Consider the following 15,615-nt stretch of genomic DNA (forward strand, 5'->3'; position numbering starts at 1 on the left):
CCCAAATTGAGTTCTTTCAAGAGGTTCCTGTTTGGAGCAGAAATGCTTCTTGTCTAAACAGATACTCTTCCATCGATAGACCCTGAGCACTGCTTTTGCTTACCCAGGACGTGGGTATCATCTTTGCTGAAAGCCTGGGTGATCGTACATCATTTTCTCTTCTGGAGAGACCACAAGTTAATACCATACCTCACACCTTTAAAGCTGTTCTTTTCTCGTAATTTTTGCATTTCTTTACTTATTTTGTATATGTCTGTGTGGATGCCTGTGAGCTTCACAGCACATGTATGGGAGTCCGTTCTCTCTTTGCACCATGGTGGTTCGTCACTTGGTGCCTAGGGTTTACGTGGAATGCGGTTTTATTGGGGGAGGGGAGTGTAAAAGGAAAGAGTAGCTGATGGGGAAAAAGTAGAGAGTAAAGAAAAACAAGCGTATGATTCTTAGTACTCATGAAATGGGACTTCATGCTACTCCAGGTTTCAACTTCCATTTCAAGATTTCCCCTTCCCACTGTCCCCTCTTAGCTCTTAGAAGTAACTGACAGTTTGGTTTGTTTATCTCACCTGCCAAACTGTGTACTTTGTGTACTGGAGTTTGTTTATGCTGAGTGCAGTTTCTACCTTATATCCAGCTCCGTTCTCACCCTACCAGCTTCCCGAAGACAAACTAGAGGCACACTTTTGGAAGAGAGTTATTCGTGGTGACGTTAAGGAATTCAAAATCTACTTACCCAATTCTCAGGCTGGTGTGTTTTTTTTTTTTTTTTGTTTGTTTGTTTGTTTGTTTTTTCCAAGACAGGGTTTCTCTGTGTAGTTTTGGTGCCTGTCCTGGAACTCACTCTGTCGCCCAGGCTGGCCTTGAACTCACAGAGATCCGCCTGCCTCTGCCTCCCGAGTGCTGGGGTCAAAGGTGTGCGCCACCGCCACCCGGCTCTCAGGCTGTTTTATATAAGAGTTTTTAAAAGAACTATTCTGGGAAAACCAAGTCAGACTTGGTATCATTCTCGGTAGAAACGGGTGGGTAAGAAGAGTGCACGTCTTTGAGCTTATGCCTGTGTCAGTCTGGGCTAGGCTCGCTTTTCCTTCCTGGGTTGTGCGGCCTTGCCCCGTGATCACTTGGCAGGTGCTTCTCTGCGTTGTCAAGGCATTTTCTCACACAAATGCGTGTGCTGGAGAGTAAGCAAATGCATTGTTTTAGTGGAAATTCCAGGAGCAGGTATGTGTCAATGACTGTTTCCTTGTATTCTTGTGAAGGTGTTGAAAGATCCAGCTCATCTGACTTCTGTCCCTTCCGTTTGAATGCCTGCCCCATTTGCAAGTACATACAAGGGAATCAGATGGCCAAAGTGCTTTTCTTTCTAGTAGTTTTAGACGGGAACTACGAACCATTTTGTTCACGATCTGAGTTATACAAGGATGTCTGGATATGAGATCATCCATGCACCTGTAGTCACATTCTGTGTGCTGAAAATGTACCAGATTTGGGGGGATGGGAGTAAATAGAATGATAGTAAATCATTTTGAGGCAAAGATAGACAGGTTTTGTTTTGTTTTGATATGGTCTCCGTATAGCCCAAGTTGGACGCACACCTGTGATCCCCTTCCTCAGTGCTGGGATTACAGGTGTACACCCCAACACTCAGCTCTGGGAAGAGTGTTAAAGTCCTGTAGATGACACCCTCTCAAGACAGATTAAAATAAAGTTATTTTCTAGGCTCAAGAGGGTGCTTACCCTCAGTTCAAGTTGCATTTCCAAATTTTGTTGTTACAGTAAGGAAACAGGTATTTTTTGCTTGTTTAAAAATGTTTTTAAGTTTATGGGTTCTTTTTAAGCCTAGAAGAAACACTTAAAAACCCAGCCAGGCATAGTGCTACACACAGGAAATCACAGCAGGATAGGGGAAGACTGCTGTTAGTCCAAGACCAACCTGTCTCAAAAGACAAAAAAAGTGGAGTTATGTGGATGGAGAAAACATGCTGTTCAGTGGAGTAGTTCAGTAGAGCACTTAACATACACCAAGCCCTGGATTTGATCCCCAGTGTTATTTAAACTAGGCGTGGTGGTCCACATCCTAGCACACTTGTGGTGGCAGGAGGATCAGAATTTGTGTATTTTGTGCAAGTGTGCACACACATATCTGCACACCACAGTGCCCATGCGGAGGTCAGAGAATGACCTGCAGCAGTCAGTGCTCTCCATTGACCACATGTGAGTCCTGGGGATTGAACTCAGGTCATCAGACTTGGCAGCCATTGTAAGTCGCCCAGAGTCATCTTGCCAGACAGGATGGGAATTTCAGTCATTCTTGGCTATTTAGTGTTCAAGGCCAATTTGGACTGCATGAGACCATGTTTCAACAACAAAAGCAATCTTGGGTTTTGTTTTTTATTTCTATTTTAAGAGATGTTTCCTTGTTATTTCCACACAGTAGCCGAGAACACAACACAATCCACTCCTGAATCCAGTAGGCCTTTTTGGAGATTGCAACATGGGAGAGTTTGTTTACTCTAAATTTATTCTCTAATTTAAAATGTGGATATCTTTCTTTTCTACCAAAATGGAAGGTATAATCAGAAATAGTTTAGCAAATCCTTGGATTTTTCTGTTCATTTTTTAAAATGATTTTTGTGTCTGTGCATGTTTACATGTGTGTGGACATGTGTGTGTGTGGGTATGTGGAGGCCTGAGGTTGACATTGGGTACCTTCCACAATCACTCCTCACACATGATAGAGTCTCTCTCTTACCCAGAACTTACCCATTCAGCACCTTATATGATTTAACTTTATTATACTGTAACATAAAAAATACCCTTAAGGTGCCAGGGAGATAGCTCAGTGCATAAAATACTTGCCACAAGAATGCAAGTGTTTGCTCTTTGGGGAAGGAACTACAGTAAAACGTTTTTTGTTTGTTTGTTTTAAAATGCTTTCTAGGAGGTAGTTATTGAGAAGCCATCATCTTCATTCTTATTAATTGGCAAAAGGTAAATATAACGATCTCATCAAGTACTTGAAAATAGAGCCTTTGGAAGACCTGTGGCTATCTCCTGGGCTAGGAAATGTTTTGTCAAAAGCTGGACTACAACTCTATATTGAATCCATATTGCTCGTTTACAACCTGAATGTGTTCCTTAACTGGAAATTTAGTATGAATAATTCCTCAGCATTAGAAGATTTTATCCAATAGTAAAGGCACAACATTTAGGAAAGACATGAGAAGCCAGGCGGTGGTAGCATGCGCCTTTATTCCCAACATTTGAGAGCCAGGGGCAGGTGGATCTCTGTGAGTTCAAGGCCAGCCTGGTCTACAGAGTGAGTTCCAGGACAGACACCAAAGCTACACAGAGAAACCCTGTCTTGGGGGGGGGGAAAAAAAAAAAAAAAAGAAGGACATGAGCTTTACTGAAAGCTGTCAATTACATCATTGTTAAAGGACACAGGGCATGTTCTGTTTCTAAGTTCTAGGCTAAGGAAGGTTAGATTGTTTATCTTTGGTATGCTGCTTAAGGCTGACTATTGGTTTTGTTGTTGTTTAATTTAGGTTTTGGCTATATAGCAAGTTTAAAGCTAGTGCCAGGTGTGAGCTGTTCAACATCTGTTCAAGTTGTTGGTCAATGAGGTCTCAGACCCCCTCCCCAAACATTACAGACTATTGTCACTACTTTTGGTTACCCTCTGGAACTTGATGGTAAGTACCTATTGCTGAAGACCACACAGGAGAGATAGAACATGGAAAAGTCAAGCTGGTGCTCGCCTGCAATCTTCATCTTCACTAGCTAGCTTTCATAGTGCTGGAATGTTCTGTGCATGCTACCAGGGGAGAAGAGTAATCAACACCCATACCCAGTTGTGACCCTGTGAGGTACATAATGAGTGCCCTGGCCAGATGTGCCCAGTGACATGGGAGTAACCAGCTACTCTCCTGGTTGGATTTAAGACCTGCTACACACGATGGGACTCATGCCTCCTATTGTTAACGGGGCCACGACCTGTCATAAGTCATGAGAGAACCTAATACTATTATTCTGCTAAATAGACATTAGTAAACTGCCCCCTAAGTGTTGTTTCCTTTTCTGAGATAGGATCTCTCACTTTGTAGCCCCGCCTGGCCTTGAACTCACGATGTAGACCAGGCTAGCCTTGAGCGCACAGAGTTCTTCCTGCCTCTGCCTCCCAAGACACTAAAGGTGTGTGCCATCATTCCTAGCTAGTCTCCCCACTATGTTTTTATACCCACAGATTAGTCCATCACTCAACTCACACCAGAGAAACTTCTTTTTGCAGTAGATGATGAATACAAAGATCCACAACTGGAGAACTCAGCTCTAAATGGGACATCTATAATATGACGCTTTTAATAGGATACTTAAGGCAAATCATAATGCATGTAAACTCAAATGAACTGTCAAGACATTTCAACATACAGACAGAAATGCTCAAAAGAACCTCAGGTTAAACAGCTGACAAGAAAACAGGCTTAGCAGCAAAATCACATTGAGTCATAATCCCAGATACTGAATGCTGTGGGTAGACATGTACTTTAAACAGCTGAGACTTTCTGCTATATGTTTTGCTTCAGACCATATTGAAGGTTGTGAACTCATCAGTCCTCCAAATCTCAGTTCTCTCTCCTGGATGGAATGGTTGTAATCTTCAAATCAGTGCATTTGGAAATGTATGCCTCTTTTAAGAGTTGGAAGTGAGGCCCAATGTAGTGGCACACGCCTCTAATCCCAGCCCTCGAGGGGCAGAGGCAGGCGGATCTCTGAGTTCAATCCAGCCTGGTTTACAGACAGAGTTCCGGAACAGCCAGATCAGTTACTCAGAGAAACCCTGTCTCTTGGGGTGAGGTGAGGGAAGGAGTTGAAAGAGGCTCACAGCCTATACGAAATTCAAGGACCATAAGGGGCAAGGAAGAATAAATTGCTGATGTTAGAAAAAGGGAAGGACATGAACGGTGAAGCGGTGAAGCTTGAGGGCAGCCTTATGTTGCCCTGAAGGATGGTGCCTCCCAGCATCGGGGACAGGTGGCAGCAGAATCTACACATAGCTAGCCATTCTTCTAGACACTTTGAACAGTTGCTTTTTGTCTGGACTGCCTTGAATTTCCATCCAGCTTTTACTCATTGTTTGAAGAAAGTGTAGATGTTACAACTTTGATGACACTTGAATATGACTTAGAGGATAAGCATCTGATTTATCAAAGCAGAACCTAAGAGTCTTTCTTAGGTTTTTAAAGATGGATGCCTTAAGTCTGGTGATAGGTCTAGAAGCAACTGTTGGTGGGCCTTGAGGGGGGCATCAGCATTGTATTGCCCTGCATCTCCTTCAGAGTAAGTCACTGATGGTTTAATAGACAATGAAGGATTAATTTCCTCATTCAGAGGCAGAAAAGGCAATATTTCAGAGGGTGGAGTGGTCCCTTCCTCAAGTGAGGTAAACCCTTGAGAAGTTCTCACCATATCCCGATCTCAGGATCCCATTTTTTTTATCAATGAACGCCCTCGTTTTTAACTGCCAACACCCTCCGCGGCAGGGACTTGAATTTTTGCTGTAATTCAGCCAACCTCATAATGAGGGTTTCAGTTTGAGTTTCGGCAACCTCAGCTCTATGGCTGCACGAGAGAAGATTCTCTTCCGGGGCATGCTGAGAAACTGTAATCTGTGTCTGCGCATCTGGAGCTGGTCATCTTTACACTAAGTTCATTGTCCTTCACCGTGTTCTGAGTTGCTAGAAGTTGCTTAATTTTACCACGGAGCCAATTCTTTCCCTTTGTCCACTTACCTAGAGATGCTAGGAGCAGCAACCAGCTGGTGCCATCATTTTCTTTACTTTTCTACAAACTGTCAAAAGTTTTGCATACAGAATTGCCAAATCTGTTGCCTCTCACAATTGGTCAATTAGGGTAATCAAATGTATTTGTCTCCTTAAGTTTGGAAAATAGTTCACACCATGGGCTTCCAATACTCTCCAAGCTCCTAGGAGAGGCTTCAGTAACTGTAGGTGTTGGCAAATTGGAAAGCCTATTCCAGATACTAAAAAATAACACCCCCAAAAAAAGAACGAAAGAAAATTCATCCTTATATTTCTGTCGCTCTAGAACCACTTCTGGTACAAAATATCTGTATTTAGTCTGGGTTCTCTAGAGAAATAGAACTTGTAGAATGAATATTATATATGTGATTTATTAGCACTTACAGGCTGTGGTCCAGCTAATCCAACAATGGTTGTCTACCAACAGAAGATCTAAGAATCCAGTAGTTTTTCAATCCACAAGACTGGACATCTCAGCTGGTCTTCAGTATATGTTGGAATCCTGAAGAAGTAGGCTTTAATGCTGGTGAAGGAATGGACTTGCTATCGAGAGTGAGAGCAAGCAGGGAAAAAGAGAGCAAGGTTCCTTTTTCTGTATCCTTTACATAGGCGGTCAGCCCAGATTAGAGGTGGATCTTTCCACTCCAAAAGAGCTGGATTAAAGGTGAATCTTCCCACCTCAAAGATCCAGACTAGAAGTGGGTCTTCCCATGTCAAATGATTTCATTAAGAAAAAAACCCTTGCCGGGTGGTGGTGGCACACACCTTTAATCCTAGTACTCGGGAGGCAGAGGCAGGCGGATCTCTGTGAGTTCGAGGCCAGCCTGGGCTACAGAGTGAATTCCAGGACAGGCTCAAAGCTACACAAAGAAACGCTGTCTCGAAAAACCAAAAAGAAAAAAAAAAGAAAGAAAAGAAAAGAAAAACCCCTCACAGGTGTGCCCAGCCAATTGGGTTTTAGCTAATTTCAGATGTAGTAAAGGTGGCAAGCAAGACTGGCCATCACACACTGCTTTTTATAACTTGAAGGGCATAAAGAGTGATTTATAAGTTCTGTGCAACTCCAGAGTTCCCAAGAGCTTAACAATAGGATTTGATAGCAATGAAGGTTTAAGATGTCTAAAGTCATGATTAATCCAACTTCTATCATTTGGGGGGGAGGATTTCAAGAGAGCTCTACCGTTAAAATAAGTTCCAAATGGCAATCAAGACAAAAAATAGTGAATGGAAAAAATACAAAGAACACACAGGGCATAGTTCTCAATGCTGATCGTACTTAGAGTCATTTGGGCCAGGTAGCTCTGTGGTGCTCTGGACAGCACACTGGGCTTCTAGAGTCATTTAGAGTTTCTGTGCTGATATTGGTGCCCCACTCCCAGAAGTATTGCTTAGGACTAGAAATGTAGTTTTAAATTTTTCAGATGGTCCTAATTTGCAGCCAGGGTTGAAGAAAAGTGGAATAAGTACTCCATAAGAAATTGGGTAGGTAAGCCAGGCGGTGGTGGCACACACCTTTAATCTCAGCACTCGGGAGGCAGAGGCAGGTGGACCTCTTGTGAGTTCGAGGCCAGCCTGGGCTACAAAACGAGTTCTAGGAAAGGCGCAAAGCTACACAGAGAAACCCTGTCTCGGAAAAATAAAAACAAAAACAAAAAAGAAATTGGGTAGGCTACATTATAAAACAAAAGCAAATCTGGTGAGAGAAGTGAGTGTCCCAGATAATTGCCAAAGGCTCTCTTTAGTAATATGGGACCATTGACAGCCATTGTTGCTGGGTTTTTTTTTTTGTAGCCATAACCAGTAATTGGATCAAGACACTTGAAGGGACATGAGGGGAAGACCTACATACTTAATGGTTAGTTTATGGGGCTCGAATAACAACTGAAAAAATCAAAGAAACATCCTTCTTCCTTGAAGTTCTCTAAAAGGTTAATTATCAACCCATTCTCTCAACCCTTAAATTGCTTTCTGAGAGTAAATTAGAAAGAGGGCATGAATTCCATTAGGAGATTGCAGTACCACTATAGATGAATTCTCCTTATTAAATGGCACCCCATTGTTCATTTTTAACCACCAAAAGGCTAACTTAATCCTCCTCCTGCGCTTGCATATTGGGCAATTTTGGATAATTGCATGTAGAATGATAACCTTTATAAGAGCCGCAAACCAATGCAGAGAAAAATTCATTCTTGAAATTCATAAAGTTTGGTACCTTAGAAGAGAGTAGATGAGTTTCATGGTATCGTATTATGTTTCCCAAAGGACACCTCCAATATTCTCTGATTCTATAATGATTCAGGATAAATACATACATACTATTGATACTACCTGAGGCATATGAACAAATGTAGCTTTATTTTGCCTGCTAAAAGATAAGTATGGTTAATCAAAGATTATATAATTTTGGTTTTTAATATTCTCTTTATGAACAATACATTTCAAGTACAAAAACTCATATAGAGAAGGGCATGCTTTTTTGTTTTTGTTTTCTTTTTTATTATTAGGAAAGTTTCTAGCTGGGCGGTGGTGGCGAATGCCTTTAATCCTAGCACTTGGGAGGCAGAGGTAGGTGGATCACTGTGAGATCTAGGCCAGCCTGGGCTACAGAGTGAGTTCCAGGAAAGGCACCAAAGCTACACAGAGAAACCCTGTCTCAAGAAAAAAAAAGTTTCTATTCATTTTACATACCAACCACAGATCCCCTTCTCCTCCCTCTTCCCCCTCCCCAGCCTTTCCCCCAACTCAACCCCCATCCCACCTCCTCTAAGGCAAAGCTTCCCATGGGGAATCAGCAGAGCCTGGTACATTCAGTTGAGGCAGGTCTGCTGTGGGATGGTCTGTATGTCAAATGTGTTGCTCTGATTGGTCAATAAATCACTGATTGGCCAGTGGCCAGGCAGGAAGTATAGGCGGGACTAACAGAAAGGAGAATTGAGAGAACAGGAAGGCCAAAGGAGACACTGCCAACCATCGCCATGAGAAGCAGCATGTGAAGATCCCGGTAAGCCACGAGTCACATGGAAAGGTATAGATTTATAGAAATGGGTTAATTTAAGATATAAGAACAGTTAGCAAGAAGCCTGTCATGGCCATACAGTTTGTAAATAATATAAGTGTCTGTGTGTTTATTTTATAAGTGGGCTGTCAGACTGCCCGCGCTTGGCGGGACCCGGAGAGAATACTCTCCAGCTACACAGGTCCAAGCCCCTCCACCTGAACAAATGCTGTGTAAGGTGTCCCACCATAGGCACTGGGCTCCAAAAAGCTGGCTCATGCTGGGGATGGATCCTGATCCCATTGCCAGGGGGCCCTTAAGCAGATCAAACTACACAACTGTCTCACCTATGCAGAGGGCCTAGTCCAGTCCCATGGAGGATTCATAGCTATTGGTCCACAGTTCATGAGTTCCCACTAGTTTGGTTTGGTTGTCTCTGTATGGTTTCCCATCATGATCTTTATGCCCCTTGCTACTATAATCCCTCTTCTCTCTCTTCAACTGGACTCCTAGAGCTCGGCCTCGTGCTTGGTTGTGGATCTCTGCATCTGCTTCCATCAGTTACTGGATGACGGCTCTATGATGACAATTAGGGTATTTGGTAATCTGATTACCAGGGTAGGCTAGTTCAGGCACCCTCTCCACTACTGCTAGTAGTCTAAGGTGGGGTCATCCTTGTGGATTCCTGGGAACTTCCCTAGCACCCCGTTTCTCCCTATCCCCCTGATGTCTCCCTCTATCATGGTATCTCTTTCATTGCTCTCCCACTCTGTCCCTGTTCCAGCTCAACCATCCCGTTCCCTTATGTTCTTATCCTCCATCACCTACCCTCCATTGCCCCCTCTCCTCACCTTGTTTACTCATGGAGATCTCATCTACTTCCCCTTCCCAGGGTGATCCATGCATCCCTCTTAGGGTTCTCCTTGTTAGCTAGCTTTTCTAGAGCTGTGGGTTGTCGTATGGTTATCCTTTGTTTTACATCTAGTATCCACTTATGAGTGAGTACATACCATGTTTGTCCAAGAAGGACATATTTTAAGCTTGTTCCTTGTAAATAGTAGTACTATCTTCATAGACTTTATGGCAATTGTTCCCTTCAAATTAACAGGTTCCATGTTAATAAATTGATGAAACAATGTGCTACAAGAATTGCCTTTGAAATTCCAAAACAGAAGGATGAAATTAAAGTCGGTTTGAACAGAAATGGATGTTGCATCTCTTTCACAAGTGCCTGCATGTTCTGCCAGAATCTGTGTTCCTCGATGTGCTTTCTCTCATGCTTCCCTGAAGACAAGTGCGAAGAAGGTTTGAACGTGTTCGCTGCTGGCGAGTTAGCGTGAATTGTGATACTCTGTAATCCAAACTGCCATCTGTCATCTCCAGTCAAATGGAGACGCGTTGCAGTTGTGTTTTGCAGTTCTGTTGCTATTGATCATAGCTACCTCATTTGTGTGTTAATACACCGTGACGAATTTGAGAATGGAAACACAGTCTTGTAACAAGCCAAGAGACAAGTATTATTCTTGTCTATAATAGCGGCAGAAAAGTATTTCCTAACAGATGAATAGGAGAGATGGTAAAAATGGCAAAAAGAAAGTTCATTTAAGGGTGTAAAAGCCACAAAAAAAGATTTCAGTTTTATAGAATGCAAAAAAACCTGTTTGTTTTTAATCTTTGGAGAACAATGAAAAGATTTGTTTATATTTGTGCCAGGTGGCGGTGGTGCACACCTTTAATCTCAGCACACAGGAGGCAGAGCCAGGTGGTTCTCTGTGAGTTTGAGTTTGAGGCCAGCCTGGTCTACAGAGTGAGATCCAGGACAGGCACCAAAACTACACAGAGAAATCCTCTGTCTCGAAAAACAAAAACAAAAGAGTAGTTTATTTATTGGCATGGGGGTGAGCAGTGCATGATCAAATTTCTGGGTCTGATGACATCTTACTTGACTCTCTTCTTTGACCATTTGTATTTTGGAGACAGAACTCAGGCAGTTAGTCCTGCTGGCCAGGGTCTTTAACAGTTATGCCATCTTGCCTGTCTGACATTTTCAGGGGCGGGGGTCTTTTGAGACATGGTTTTTCTCTGTAATCCTGACTGTCCCAGAACTCACTCAGTAGATAGACCAGGTTGACTTTGAATTCACAGAGATCCATCTGCCTCTGCCTCCCAAGTGCTGAGATTAAAGGCTGAATAAACAAAGCATGGGGGTGCACACCAGTATACCCAGTACAGTGGATATGAGGGCAGGAAGATCAGGAGCTCAAGGTAATCTTTGGCTCCACAGTGAGTTCAAGGTTAACCTGTGGTACTTAAAACTCTGTTTCTAAGAAAGAAGGGTGAAGGGGAGGGAGAGAGGGGAGGAATTTAGAAGAAGAGTAGGAAGATATGGAAGAGAAGTAATAGTAGATGAAGTGGAGGAGGAGGAAGAAGAGGAAGGAGGAAGAAGAGGAAGAAGGAAGAAGAAGAGAAGGAAGAAGAGAAAAAGGAAGAGAGGAAGAGGAGGAGGAAGAAGAAGAAGGAAGAAGGAGGAGGAGGAGGAAGAGATCTAAATAGTCAGCAAGGTGAGTTTTATTTTGAAGAGTTTGGCTATCGGGGTTGGGGATTTAGCTCAGTGGTAGAGCACTTGCCTAGCAAGTGCAAGGCCCTGGGTTCGGTCCTCAGCTCTGAAAAAAAAAAAAAGAGTTCGGCTATCAAGTGATGAAGAAAGAACAAGTAAAATGACAATCAGTGATGAAGTAATTTCTCTGGGAGAGAGGGGTGAAGGGGAGGGAGAGAAGAGAGGAAATTAGAAGACAAAGCTAGCTCTGGCATAACTTTGCTCCAAATTAAAACCTAATTATAAATAAACCTCTATGTTTTCTACCGACAGTACAATATTCTGACAAATTGTAAGTATGCAAATATTCTGGATCATAAGAGAAGGTTCCCCTGATGAGACAGACTAAATCAGAAGGAGCAAGATCCTGACATCCTACTCAGCCGTGAGCTAGTCACACACAATCCTTTAAGTGGAATGAACTTTCTACAGTGTGTGGGCTGAAGACCAACTGTCCAAGGCTCTTGATACAGCAATGGCAAACTTTTACTCAAATGAAAGCTTATCCACTGTGGTGGTTTGAAAGAAAATGCCTCCCAAAGGGAGTAGCACTATTAGAAGGTATGGACTTGTTGGAGTAGTTGTGGCCTTGTTGGAAGTGTATCACTGTGGAGGCAGGCTTTGCGGATTCATATAAGCTCAAGCCACACCCACTGAGGCAGGCTACTTCCTGTTACTTTCTGATAAAGATATGTATGTCTGCCTGCATACTGCCATGCTCCCTGCCATGATGATAATGGACTAAACCTCTGAAACTAAGCCACCACCTCAATGAAATGTTTTATAAGAGTTGTCATGGTCATGGTGTCTCTTCACAGCATTAGAGGCCCTAAGACAGAAGTCGGTAGCAAGGCCTTGGGTATTGCTGTGATAGGTCTGGCCATGTTTTGGAGGAACTTGGACTTTGGTACTTTGGCTTAAGAAAGCAGTGGAATGCTTTAAGCACTGCTTAATGAGCATGGAAGACAAAGGTACTAAGAGTGATTTGAGCTGTAGGGGGATGGTTCAAGAGGCTTCAGAGGAGAAGAATTTTAATATGTTGCATAGAGATTGCTCTTGTGATGTTTTGGTGAAAAATGTGGCTGCCTTTTGCCCTTGTCTGGAGAGTCTGCCTGAGGTTAAAGTAAAGAGATTTGGATTAATTCTGTTGGCAGAGGGAACATCAAATCAGCCTAGCATAGACTATGTTGTGTGGGTTATTAATGGTAACTCTGAAGAAGATTTATAAAGAAAAGCAGCAAGAAAATGTAAAATTTGAGGAGAAAAGGAGCACCAGGGAGTGAAATGGAACTAAATCCTGTGTTCAAAATGGAATAAAGGAAGTGGTGATGTCAGGGCAAGATCCCACCCAGCTAAGTTTCCAATTCGTGAAAAGGGATTCAAGAAAAGTTTAGAGCTGAGTGTGGTGGTGCATGCCTTTAATCCCTTTAATCTCTGAAGGCAGAGGCTCACAGATCTCTGAGTTTGAAGATCTACAGAGCAAGTTCTAGAACAGCCAAGTTTAGACAATAAAGGTAACCATCAAAAACAGAAAGCTGGTGAAGATGTAGTTGAATAAGGGGCCGTGTTCCAGCCCCAGCAAGCAGCAGAGCTTGGCAGCTTCGGCCAGGGTGGTTCTGGCTTTAGAATAGAAGAAGTGAGCTATGGAATTTGCCCCCGAGACTGAGGCCAGGTACGTGTCAGGGATGTCCCTGAATGGGGGCCTAGAGAGGCCTTTGTGTGAAGCTGTGAAGTTGTGTGGTGGTAATCTAATTGTACTGAAATGTGATTTTGATTGTATGTTAATAAATAAAGTTGCCCAGGGGTCAGAGCTATTAAGAGCCATAGCAAGAGTGTGGCGGTGGTGGCACACGCCTTTAATCCCATAGATCTCTGTGTGTTCAGGGATACAGCCAGCATTGGAGACATACGCCTTTAAGACCTAGGGGGCTGTACATTCAGACAGTGATGAGGCAGTCACATGTTTGGGTTTACAACCAATAAGAAGGCAGAACAAAATACTATAAACAGACAAACAGACAGGAAATAGGTCTCTTTCGGGAAGCTGGGACACCGCAGGCGGAAGGGTGAGATTTTAGCTCTGAGCTCTGACCTCTCGGCTTTCTCTTTTACATTGTTTCTGTGTTTCTTATTTAATAAGACGGTTAGTTACATCAATAAAGTTGAATCCTGGATTGCCTTGGAGAACCCAAGATGTTAGAGATGCCAGAGTCGAGAGATACCTGCTAAGGAGAGCTGCTAGCAGAGTGGAACCAGCCCAAGAGAAAGAGGTGTGTTGAAGTCAACAAAGCTGAAGTGAGTTGGAGATCTGAAGAACATTTTGACATCAGACATGGAGATGCAGAGTTTGGAGTTTGCCTAGCTGGTTTTTGGTCTTGCTCCTTCTGATTTAGTCTATCTCATTAGGGGAACCCTCTCTTATGATCCAGAATATTTGCATACTTACAATTTGTCAGAATATTGTACTATCGGTAGAAAATATAGAGAGGCTTGCTTATAATTAGGTTTTAATTTGGAGCAAAGTTATGACAGAGCTAGCTTTGTCTTCTTGGACCTATCACAGCAATACCCCAGGCCTTGCTACCAACCTCTGTCTTAGGGCCTCTAATGCTGTGAAGAGACACCATGACCATGACAACTCTTATAAAACATGTCATTGAGGTGGCGGTTTAGTTTCAGAGGTTTAGTCCATTATCATCATGGCAGGGAGCATGGCAGTACGCAGGCAGACATACCCATCTTTATCAGAAAGCAACAGGAAGTGATCTGCCTCACTGAGTGTGGCTTGAGCATATATGAATCCTCAAAGCCTGCCTCCAAGGTGATACACTTCCAACAAGGTCACAACTACTCCAACAACTTGCTTTGGTCCAGTATTTCCTCACCATTCTTGCTTCCCTATGTTTTGGAATGGTAATGTACATTTTGTGCCATTATATGTCAAAAGTATGTGATTTGTTTTTTTTTTTATTTTATTTTATAGGGGATTACAGTTAAGATATTGCACGAATCTCAGAAGAGACTTTGGACTTTTAAACATTGTTGAGACTATTATAGACTATGGAGACTTTTGAAGTTGTATTAAATGCATATTGCATTATGATATTGTTACATTCTTATGGGGGCCAGGGAGTGGAGTGTGGTAGTTTGAATAAAATTGCCCCCCCCAATCTCACAGGGAGTGGCACTATTAAGAGATGTGGCGCCGGGCGGTGGTGGCGCACGCCTTTAGTCCCAGCACTCGGGAGGTAGAGCCAGGCGGATCTCTGTGAGTTCGAGGCCAGCCTGGGCTACCAAGTGAGTTCCAGGAAAGGCGCAAAGCTACACAGAGAAACCCTGTCTCGAAAAACCAAAAAAAAAAAAAAAAAAAAAAAAAAAGAGAGATGTGGCTTTGTTACAGTAGGTGTGGCCTTTTTGGAGGAAGTGTGTCACTGTGGAGGTGGGCTTTGATGTCTCTTTTGCTCAAGCTTCCCTCAGTGTGGCATAGAGTCCACTTCCTGTTGCCTGCAAGATGCAGCATTTTTAGCTCCAGCACCATGTCTGCCTGCACGTTGCCATGCTTCCCACCATAATGATAGTGGACTGAACCTCTGAACTGTAAGCAGCCACCTCAATTAAATGTTTTCCTTTATAAAAGTTGCCATGGTTATGGTGTCTCTTCACAGCAATAAAAACCCTAAGACACCAACCACAAGTTCTCTCAACCATATATTTTCTGAGTGCTTGTCCCCAAATTTCCTTATCTCTTAGTCCTACAACACAAAACCATATTCTTTTTTTTTTTTTTTTTTTTGGTTTTTCGAGACAGGGTTTCTCTGTGTAGCTTTGCGCCTTTTCCTGGAACTCACTTGGTAGCCCAGGCTGGCCTCGAACTCACAGAGATCCGCCTGGCTCTGCCTCCCGAGTGCTGGGATTAAAGGCGTGCGCCACCACCGCCCGGCTCCATATTCTTTTATTTTACTATAGATCCCTTTTCAAACTGTATTAGTTAATTATTTTTAAATCTTGTGTATGTATTTCCTGCATGTATGTCTGTGTACCACCTGCATGTCTGGTTTCTTCAAAGCCCAAAAGAGGGAGTCAGATCCCCTGGAACTAGAGTTATGGATAGTTGTGAGCCATCAGGTGGGTGCTGGCAATCAAACCTGGGTCCTCTGGAAGAGTCGCTAATGTTCTTAACCACTGAACAATCTCTTCATCTTCAGTTT

This window comes from Peromyscus leucopus, chromosome 18, assembly GCF_004664715.2.
Source record: "Peromyscus leucopus breed LL Stock chromosome 18, UCI_PerLeu_2.1, whole genome shotgun sequence".
NCBI lineage: Eukaryota > Metazoa > Chordata > Mammalia > Rodentia > Cricetidae > Peromyscus > Peromyscus leucopus.